The sequence below is a fragment of the Parasteatoda tepidariorum genome, chromosome 1 (genome assembly GCF_982258835.1).
Source record: "Parasteatoda tepidariorum strain Cologne lab strain chromosome 1, Ptep-v5.0, whole genome shotgun sequence".
NCBI classification, from domain to species: Eukaryota; Metazoa; Arthropoda; class Arachnida; order Araneae; family Theridiidae; genus Parasteatoda; species Parasteatoda tepidariorum.
The window spans coordinates 137,602,106-137,614,109 of record NC_141755.1 but is presented as its reverse complement, the minus strand read 5'-3'; positions in this window follow the sequence as shown (position 1 = coordinate 137,614,109).

Sequence of the window (12,004 nt, the reverse complement as noted above, 5' to 3'; positions counted from 1 at the left end):
TGATCATTCATGCTGAAAGCAACTTTTAAAAAATAATGTAAAAAATTTTATTATATTTTCGTCTCATTCTTGTATGCAAGTATATGTTAGTGCAAATTTAATTTAGATAAAACATAATATTTACTGACAGTTTTGAAATTAAATTGTTATGTAAATTTTTTGCAAAGATTGTTGGTTTAGTACACAACACCTTTAAATAATTATCAAATTGATGAAAATTTCTGAAGTGCCCATAAAAGTTATTTTTACATTATAAAAAAATATTTACAATTTTCATAGTATTAGTTGCTTTCCTGGTTTCTCTCCGTGGAAAAATTTCTAGGTTGCGTTTGGATTTTGTTTCAGGTGTTTTGTTAAATAAAATTTCAGATACTGAAAGAATAAAGCTACGTAAGTATTTCTACATTTAATTTCTGTAAAAGAAGAAGGGACAGAAAATGTGTAAATTTATTGAAGTAAGTAATTTGAATATTTTTAAATTTTATTCTTTATTGTGTCAATTATTACAAGAAATGACCACTTAAAAATTTAACAATTTTATTTTAATATTATAAGAAGAAAAAAATTTTAAGTTTAAATTTCCACTCAGTTCAAATGTAAATATATAACTTTATAATTATGTAGTGTGGTTTTTATTACATAATTTCAGAATATAAATAATTAATGTTAATTGTGAGATTAAAAATGGCTTAAGTTACAGCTTTTATAAACAAGTTTTACAAACTAACAAATTCAATTAAAATTTTGATAAGAAAGGCTCATTCCTAAAAAAAAAATTAAGAATACATTTTTAAATTAATGATTTTAAAATTATTAATGATACAAAATTCATCAAAAGACCCATTGTATGAAGAAAAGGAAAAAAATAGCAATAAAAGTTGCAATATAGTATTTCTTAATTAAATTTGAAATATTTAAAAAAATCAGCTGAACATAAGATATACTTTGGAGTAAGAAGGAGGAAAATGGATGGTTAGCAGAATTCGCTACAATTATTTTATTTATTATTTCTGTATCGCTAAGAAAATAATTCATGGAATGACATTATAAAACTATTGTTCTATGCTTTACTGCTTCACAGCAATACAGAAAATTAAGTATAAAATTACATCTCCCAATTATTCTACTACCCAAGGGCAGCGGGGTGCGAGAGGGTGTGCTTGAACCCCCTAGCTTTTTTTTTTTTTTTAAACACTTAAAGAGATACAGAAAAACAATTTTGTTATAAAAATGTTTTATTAAAAATATTTTTATTGAAAAGCAAATAATTAAGTAATTATTGATACGTAACAGTTAAAAATTTTTTTAATCAAACAAGAATTGAAATCGTCTTGTTTGCTGTCCAAACCTGTTTATAACTTTTTCAATGAATTCTGAGTCATCTTTGATTCTTTTCTTATGCACACTGAACATGCACAAACTTGGCAGATATCTAAGCTATAATTTTAAATTTCATTTAATGAAATATAAATAATATTATATTTTCTATTAGTTATTTAGTTTAACAAAGGTGTATAACACAAACTGACTTATCACAACTGTAAAACTTCATCAACACAATAAATAAGCGTTAAGCGTGCACAAACAAACACGTTAGTATACGAAACTACTGTTTGTAGTTATTTGTGTTTCAAACTCAGTAGCTAAGCCAGCGCCATCAATACAGTTTTTCGCGGCAAAATTTGCAAGTACAAGAAATTCGTACTTTTATTTTAAATATCTTGTTAACAATGAAGAAATGTATCGTGAAAAAAATTAACAGATTAAAGTATATGTAATAACAAAACAAAATGTAATAACAGAATATTTTAATTTTTTTTTTTGGGGGGGGGATAGTTTGTTAGAGGGTTGCATCCCCTTTTATATTATTCTGCCGGATCCCTTGCTACTACCTCTTACTTACTCCAAAAAATAAAAAGCAACGCAAGATAATATCAGAAAATATATATTCTAATATTATATAGCATCAAAACTAATGAAAAATAATATTATGGCGAACGCTAGATAATATTAGTTCGCATAGAATCTAATATTATAAGGCAGAGCAAACAGCGACATCTTGTATCTTTCTAATATTAGAAGTTGTACAAGATAGCGTTAGATTTTACCGATTTTTCTGATAATATCTAATATTAGGTGCTACTTGGGTTGTGATGTCAAACTTTTATCGTTGGCTTCAATTCTAGAAGTCACAGTTTTTCGCGATAAGCTTACAGCCTCAAAATTATTTTTCATATCTGGACATAAAACATCACTAACTTGGAGCATACATTGTTTAACAAACTCCCCATCACCTAGAGATTTATTATTTTTAGCAACATTGTATGTTACAATACAACTTGCATGCGTAGCTGCTTCTTGGACAGAGTTTATCATCGAAAAAATTTTGTCCGCCTGATAATTCTCTAAGAATACGGAAGTATTTTGTCGTCTTTCTTATTCAGATATTGCTTCGTAAATGGCAGTCTTCCGCTTGACTGTAATATGCCGGTCAATGTTGTATTCGTTAAAAACTGCTACATCTTCCTTGCAGACAAGAGATACTGGTTTATCTTTTGCAACTGTAGAAAAATATTTCCAAGCTCACTCATCATTGAACTCGCAGCACTCTGAATCAACTTTGCGTTTTTTCACAGCCATTTTGGAGTTAAAAATGTTTGTAAATAACTCAAACAAGCACTATTGTTTATATATTTAATAATTTCACCATTATTAACAATAACGTTATATGTGTTCAATCTTTCCACATGTAATTAAGAGTGTTAGAACTCGCGCCGGGAGTTGTTGTAGTTAATTTACGTCGCACTAGCGCTGTACGATGGGCTATTGGCGACGGTCTGGGAAACACCCCTGAGGATAATCCGAAGACATGCCATCACAATTTTGATCCTCTGCAGAGGGGATGGCACCCCCGCTTCGGTAGCTCGCGACCTGCACGCGAAGTCGAGCACTATACGGTAGAACAGTTTAACGAGTTAACATACGTCGGTCCCTACGCAGACTGATCCAAGTGGTCACCCACCCGCACACTGACCGTAGCCAGTGACGCTTGACTCGTTCCGGGAGAAAAATCCACTCGTTGGAGCTTTAACTGCGCAATGTGCCACATCTGAAGTGCGATTCACATATATAAGATTCCGTATGTTTGCTCTTCGATAAAGACAAAAAAAATTCAAAAAATTTTCTTATTTTTTTTAAGTTTATTTAAAATTATATTATTTTTTTAATGTGTTTTTCGATATTCAGGAGGGTTCGGAATATTCCCCGAAGAGAATTTTTATAGGCCAATTAGGTCAAAGTGGGCCCCTAAAGGTATATTACGAAGATGAGAGGAGAGAGCTTTTGAAGTGAAACTGCGGTAGGCTTCACGCATAACCGTGGACTGGAAGGAAGGCCACCGAACCAGCAAGTTTGCTGCTGGAGGGAGGGGTCCAGGGTGCGAATCCCAAGGACGGACAATTTTTCAATAAATTTTCTTTCTTTTTTTTTGTTTATTTTAAATTATATTATTACACTTTATTCAATTTAAAATATTGAAAAGAAGTTAAAAAAATAATATAAATTTAAATAAATAAATAAATAAAAATTATCCGAAATTTTTCCGTTTATTAGCTATTATTCGCTATTTCCCATAGAAAAAATAGTTTTTTTTTAATATACAGAACACTTGATTCACGATAAAATATCAAACAATATATTTAAAAAAGTAATATATAAAAAAAGAAAAAATCTGAATGTCGACCGACGCAAGGTTTCGAACCCATGGCCCCCGGAACAACAAATCTAACTTGCCACACAGCTTTACCAACTGCGCCATGCTTCACATTCCTACTCTGCGAAGATTTAGTTTAAAACACCTCCTCCCGATTAGTAAACAAAACTTATTTTGGCCCATTGTGGGCCCACTAATTGGTATATAAAAAAATCCTTCGGTACATTTGTTCGATACATTAAATTCTAATTTTGAGCGGAGTTTGAAATTTATAGGATAATATTATAGGGAGTTACAGGGTGTGATGTGTGCGTGCCTCCTGATATGACTTCTGTCCCGTTTTCAGCCTTTATTCGCTGTTTAACAAAGAAAAATATTTCTTTTCACGTATAGAAGACTTTATTCGCCTTAAAATATTGAAAAGAAGTTAAAAATAGAATATAAATTAAAATAAATAAATAAATAAAAGTTATCCGAAATTTATCCGATTATTAGCTATTATTTGCAATTTCCCAAAGAAAAAATATTTTTTTTTATATACTGAACACTTGATTCAGGTTAAAATATCAAAAAATATATTTAAAAAAATAATATTTAAAAAAAGAAAAAATTTTAATATCGACCGCATCAGGGTTTCGAACCCATGCCCCCCGGGACAACAAATCTAACTTGCCACACAGCTTTACCAACTGCGCCATGATTCATATGCCGGCCCCGCGAATATTTACCTTAAAACACCTTCTCCCGATTAGTAAACAAAACTTATTTTGGCAGATTGTAGGCCCACTAATTTGTATATAAAAAAATCCTTCGGTACAATTGTTCCATGCATTAAATTCTAATTATGGGCGGAGTTTGAAATTTATAGGTTAATATTATAGGGAGTTACGGGGTGTGATGTGTGCGTGCCTCCTGATATGACTTCTGTCCCGTTTTCAGCCTTTATTCGCTGTTTAACAAAGAAAAATATTTCTTTTCACGTATAGAACACTTTATTCGCCTTAAAATATTGAAAAGAAGTTAAAAATATAATATAAATTAAAATAAATAAATAAATAAAAGTTATCCGAAATTTATCCGATTATAAGCTATTATTCGCTATTTCCCAAAGAAAAAATAGTCTTTTTTATATACAGAACTTATATTTTTTATATTTTTTTTATATACAGAACACTTGATTCAGGTTAAAATATCAAAAAATATATTTAAAAAAATAATATTTAAAAAAAGAAAAAATTTGAACGTCGACCGCATCAGGGTTTCGAACCCATGCCCCCCGGGACAACAAATCTAACTTGCCACACAGCTTTACCAACTGCGCCATGATTCATATGCCTGCCTCGCGAATATTTAGCTTAAAACACCTCCTCCCGATTAGTAAACAAAACTTATTTTGGCAGATTGTAGGCCCACTAATTGGTATATAAAAAAATCCTTTGGTACAATTCTTCCATGCATTAAATTCTAATTATGGGCGGAATTTGAAATTTATAGGTTAATATTATAGGGAGTTACGGGGTGTGATGTGTGCGTGCCTCCTGATATGACTTCTGTCCCGTTTTCAGCCTTTATTCGCTGTTTAACAAAGAAAAATATTTCTTTTCACGTATAGAAGACTTTATTCGCTTTAAAATATTGAAAATAAGTTAAAAATATAATATAAATTAAAATAAATAAATAAATAAAAGTTATCCGAAATTTATCCGATTATAAGCTATTATTCGCTATTTCAGAAAGAAAAAATAGTCTTTTTTATATACAGAACTTATATTTTTTATATTTTTTTTATATACAGAACACTTGATTCAGGTTAAAATATCAAAAAATATATTTAAAAAAATAATATTTAAAAAAAGAAAAAATTTGAATGTCGACCGCATTAGGGTTTCGAACCCATGCTCCCCGGGACAAAAAATCTAACTTGCCACACAGCTTTACCAACTGCTCCATGATTCATATGCCTGCCCCGCGAATATTTAGCTTAAAACACCTCCTCCCGATTAGTAAACAAAACTTATTTTGGCAGATTGTAGGCCCACTAATTGGTATATAAAAAAATCTTTCGGTACAATTGTTCCATGCATTAAATTTTAATTATAGGCTGAGTTTGAAATTTATAGGTTAATATTATAGGGAGTTACGGGGTGTGATGTGTGCGTGCCTCCTGATATGACTTCTGTCCCGTTTTCAGCCTTTATTCGCTGTTTAACAAAGAAAAATATTTCTTTTCACGTGTAGAAGACTTTATTCGCCTTAAAATATTGAAAAGAAGTTAAAAATATAATATAAATTAAAATAAATAAATAAATAAAAGTTATCCGAAATATATCCGATTATTAGCTATTATTCGCTATTTCCCAAAGAAAAAATAGTTTTTTTTATATGCAGAACACTTGATTCAGGTTAAAAAATATTTTTAAAAAAAATATAAAGAAAAGAAAAAATTCGAATGTCGACCCACGCAGGATTTCGAACCCATGCCCCCCGGGACAACAAATCTAACTTGCCACACAGCTTTACCAACTGCGCCATGATTCATATGCCTGCCCCGCGAATATTTAGCTTAAAACACCTCCTCCCGATTAGTAAACAAAACATATTTTGGCAGATTGTGGGCCCACTAAGTGGTATATAAAAAAATCCTTCGGTACTATTGTTCGATACATTAAATTTTAATTATGGGCGGAGTTTGAAATTTATAGGTTAATATTATAGGGAGTTACGGGGTGTGATGTGTGCGTTCCTCCTGATATGACTTCTGTCCCGTTTTCAGCCTTTATTCGCTGTTTAACAAAGAAAAATATTTCTTTTCACGTATAGAACACTTTATTCGCCTTAAAATATTGAAAAGAAGTTAAAAATATAATATAAATTAAAATAAATAAATAAATAAAAGTTATCCGAAATTTATCCGATTATAAGCTATTATTCGCTATTTCCCAAAGAAAAAATAGTCTTTTTTATATACAGAACTTATATTTTTTATATTTTTTTTATATACAGAACACTTGATTCAGGTTAAAATATCAAAAAATATATTTAAAAAAATAATATTTAAAAAAAGAAAAAATTTGAATGTCGACCGCATCAGGGTTTCGAACCCATGCCCCCCGGGACAACAAATCTAACTTGCCACACAGCTTTACCAACTGCGCCATGATTCATATGCCTGCCCTGCGAATATTTAGCTTAAAACACCTCTTCCCGATTAGTAATCAAAACTTATTTTGGCAGATTGAAGGCCCACTTATTGGTATATAAAAATATCCTTCGGTACAATTGTTTCATGCATTAAATTCTAATTATAGGCGGAGTTTGAAATTTATAGGTTAATATTATAGGGAGTTACGGGGTGTGATGTGTGCGTGCCTCCTGATATGACTTCTGTCCCGTTTTCAGCCTTTATTCGCTGTTTAACAAAGAAAAATATTTCTTTTCACGTATAGAAGACTTTATTCGCCTTAAAATATTGAAAAGAAGTTAAAAATATAATATAAATTAAAATAAATAAATAAATAAAAGTTATCCGAAATATATCCGATTATTAGCTATTAGTCGCTATTTCCCAAAGAAAAAATAGTTTTTTTTATATGCAGAACACTTGATTCAGGTTAAAATATATTTTTAAAAAAAATATAAAGAAAAGAAAAAATTTGAATGTCGACCCACGCAGGATTTCGAACCCATGCCCCCCGGGACAACAAATCTAACTTGCCACACAGCTTTACCAACTGCGCCTTGATACATATGCCTGCCCCGCGAATATTTAGCTTAAAACACCTCCTCCCGATTAGTAAACAAAACATATTTTGGCAGATTGTGGGCCCACTAATTGGTATATAAAAAAATCCTTCGGTACTATTGTTCGATACATTAAATTCTAATTTTTGGCGGAGATTGAAATTTATAGGTTAATATTATAGGGAGTTACGGGGTGTGATGTCTGCGAGCCTCCTGATATGACTTCTGTCCCTTTTTCAGCCATTATTCGCTCTTTAACAAAGAAAAATATTTCTTTTCACATATAGAACACTTTATTCGCTTTTAAAAATTTGAAAAGAAGCTAAAAAATAATATAAATTAAAATAAATAAATAAATAAAGTATATCCGAAATTAGCCGATTATTAGCTATTATTCGCTGTTTCCCCCCCAAAAAATTGTTTTTTTTTTTATATACAGAACACTTGATTCAGGTTAAAATATCAAAAAATATATTTAAAAAAATAATATTAAAAAAAAGAAAAAATTTGCATAACGACGCTCGCAGGGTTTCGAACTCATTGCCCCCGGGACACCAAATCTAACTTGCCACACAGCTTTACCAACTGCGCCATGATTCACATGCCTACCCCGAGAATATTTAGCTTAAAATGCCACCTTCCGGTTAGTAAACAAAACTTATTTTGGCCCATTGTGGGCCCAGTAATTGGTTTATAAAAAAAATCCATCAGTACAATTGTTGATACATTAAATTCTAATTTTGGGCGGAGTTTGAAATTTATAGGTTTATATTATAGGGAGTTACGGGGTGTGATGTGTGCGTGCCTCCTGATATGACTTCTGTCCCGTTTTCAGCCTTTATTCGCTGTTTAACAAAGAAAAATATTTCTTTTCACGTATAGAAGACTTTATTCGTTTTAAAATATTGAAAAGAAGTTAAAAATAGAATATAAATTAAAATAAATAAATAAATAAAAGTTATCCGAAATTTATCCGATTATTAGCTATTATTCGCTATTTCCCGAAGAAAAAATATTTTTTTTTATATACAGAACACTTGATTCAGGTTAAAATATCAAAAAATATATTTAAAAAAATAATATTTAAAAAAAGAAAAAATTTTAATATCGACCGCATCAGGGTTTCGAACCCATGCCCCCCGGGACAGCAAATCTAACTTGCCACACAGCTTTACCAACTGCGCCATGATTCATATGCCGGCCCCGCGAATATTTAGCTTAAAACACCTCCTCACGATTAGTAAACAAAACTTATTTTGGCAGATTGTAGGCCCACTAATTGGTATATAAAAAAAATCCTTCGGTACAATTGTTCCATGCATTAAATTCTAATTATGGGCGGAGTTTGAAATTTATAGGTTAATATTATAGGGAGTTACGGGGTGTGATGTGTGCGTTCCTCCTGATATGACTTCTGTCCCGTTTTCAGCCTTTATTCGCTGTTTAACAAAGAAAAATATTTCTTTTCACGTATAGAACACTTTATTCGCCTTAAAATATTGAAAAGAAGTTAAAAATATAATATAAATTAAAATAAATAAATAAATAAAAGTTATCCGAAATTTATCCGATTATAAGCTATTATTCGCTATTTCCCAAAGAAAAAATAGTCTTTTTTATATACAGAACTTATATTTTTTATATTTTTTTTATATACAGAACACTTGATTCAGGTTAAAATATCAAAAAATATATTTAAAAAAATAATATTTAAAAAAAGAAAAAATTTGAATGTCGACCGCATCAGGGTTTCGAACCCATGCCCCCCGGGACAACAAATCTAACTTGCCACACAGCTTTACCAACTGCGTCATGATTCATATGCCTGCCCTGCGAATATTTAGCTTAAAACACCTCTTCCCGATTAGTAATCAAAACTTATTTTGGCAGATTGAAGGCCCACTTATTGGTATATAAAAATATCCTTCGGTACAATTGTTTCATGCATTAAATTCTAATTATAGGCGGAGTTTGAAATTTATAGGTTAATATTATAGGGAGTTACGGGGTGTGATGTGTGCGTGCCTCCTGATATGACTTCTGTCCCGTTTTCAGCCTTTATTCGCTGTTTAACAAAGAAAAATATTTCTTTTCACGTATAGAAGACTTTATTCGCTTTAAAATATTTAAAATAAGTTAAAAATATAATATAAATTAAAATAAATAAATAAATGTTATCCGAAATTTATCCGATTATAAGCTATTATTCGCTATTTCAGAAAGAAAAAATAGTCTTTTTTATATACAGAACTTATATTTTTTATATTTTTTTTATATACAGAACACTTGATTCAGGTTAAAATATCAAAAAATATATTTAAAAAAATAATATTTAAAAAAAGAAAAAATTTGAATGTCGACCGCATTAGGGTTTCGAACCCATGCTCCCCGGGACAAAAAATCTAACTTGCCACACAGCTTTACCAACTGCGCCATGATTCATATGCCTGCCCCGCGAATATTTAGCTTAAAACACCTCCTCCCGATTAGTAAACAAAACATATTTTGGCAGATTGTGGGCCCACTAATTGGTATATAAAAAAATCCTTCCATCCATATGACTTCTGTCCCTTTTTCAGCCATTATTCGCTCTTTAACAAAGAAATACATTTTATTTCACATATAGAACACTTTATTCGCTTTTAAAAATTTGAAAAGAAGCTAAAAAATAATATAAATTAAAATAAATAAATAAATAAAGTATATCCGAAATTAACCGATTATTAGCTATTATTCGCTGTTTCCCCCCAAAAAAATTGTTTTTTTTTTATATACAGAACACTTGATTCAGGTTAAAATATCAAAAAATATATTTAAAAAAATAATATTAAAAAAAAGAAAAAATTTGCATAACGACGCTCGCAGGGTTTCGAACTCATTGCCCCCGGGACACCAAATCTAACTTGCCACACAGCTTTACCAACTGCGCCTTGATACATATGCCTGCCCCGCGAATATTTAGCTTAAAACACCTCCTCCCGATTAGTAAACAAAACATATTTTGGCAGATTGTGGGCCCACTAATTGGTATATAAAAAAATCCTTCGGTACTATTGTTCGATACATTAAATTCTAATTTTTGGCGGAGATTGAAATTTATAGGTTAATATTATAGGGAGTTACGGGGTGTGATGTCTGCGAGCCTCCTGATATGACTTCTGTCCCTTTTTCAGCCATTATTCGCTCTTTAACAAAGAAAAATATTTCTTTTCACATATAGAACACTTTATTCGCTTTTAAAAATTTGAAAAGAAGCTAAAAAATAATATAAATTAAAATAAATAAATAAAGTATATCCGAAATTAGCCGATTATTAGCTATTATTCGCTGTTTCCCCCCCAAAAAATTGTTTTTTTTTTTATATACAGAACACTTGATTCAGGTTAAAATATCAAAAAATATATTTAAAAAAATAATATTAAAAAAAAGAAAAAATTTGCATAACGACGCTCGCAGGGTTTCGAACTCATTGCCCCCGGGACACCAAATCTAACTTGCCACACAGCTTTACCAACTGCGCCATGATTCACATGCCTACCCCGAGAATATTTAGCTTAAAATGCCACCTTCCGGTTAGTAAACAAAACTTATTTTGGCCCATTGTGGGCCCAGTAATTGGTTTATAAAAAAAATCCATCAGTACAATTGTTGATACATTAAATTCTAATTTTGGGCGGAGTTTGAAATTTATAGGTTTATATTATAGGGAGTTACGGGGTGTGATGTGTGCGTGCCTCCTGATATGACTTCTGTCCCGTTTTCAGCCTTTATTCGCTGTTTAACAAAGAAAAATATTTCTTTTCACGTATAGAAGACTTTATTCGTTTTAAAATATTGAAAAGAAGTTAAAAATAGAATATAAATTAAAATAAATAAATAAATAAAAGTTATCCGAAATTTATCCGATTATTAGCTATTATTCGCTATTTCCCGAAGAAAAAATATTTTTTTTTATATACAGAACACTTGATTCAGGTTAAAATATCAAAAAATATATTTAAAAAAATAATATTTAAAAAAAGAAAAAATTTTAATATCGACCGCATCAGGGTTTCGAACCCATGCCCCCCGGGACAGCAAATCTAACTTGCCACACAGCTTTACCAACTGCGCCATGATTCATATGCCGGCCCCGCGAATATTTAGCTTAAAACACCTCCTCACGATTAGTAAACAAAACTTATTTTGGCAGATTGTAGGCCCACTAATTGGTATATAAAAAAAATCCTTCGGTACAATTGTTCCATGCATTAAATTCTAATTATGGGCGGAGTTTGAAATTTATAGGTTAATATTATAGGGAGTTACGGGGTGTGATGTGTGCGTTCCTCCTGATATGACTTCTGTCCCGTTTTCAGCCTTTATTCGCTGTTTAACAAAGAAAAATATTTCTTTTCACGTATAGAACACTTTATTCGCCTTAAAATATTGAAAAGAAGTTAAAAATATAATATAAATTAAAATAAATAAATAAATAAAAGTTATCCGAAATTTATCCGATTATAAGCTATTATTCGCTATTTCCCAAAGAAAAAATAGTCTTTTTTATAT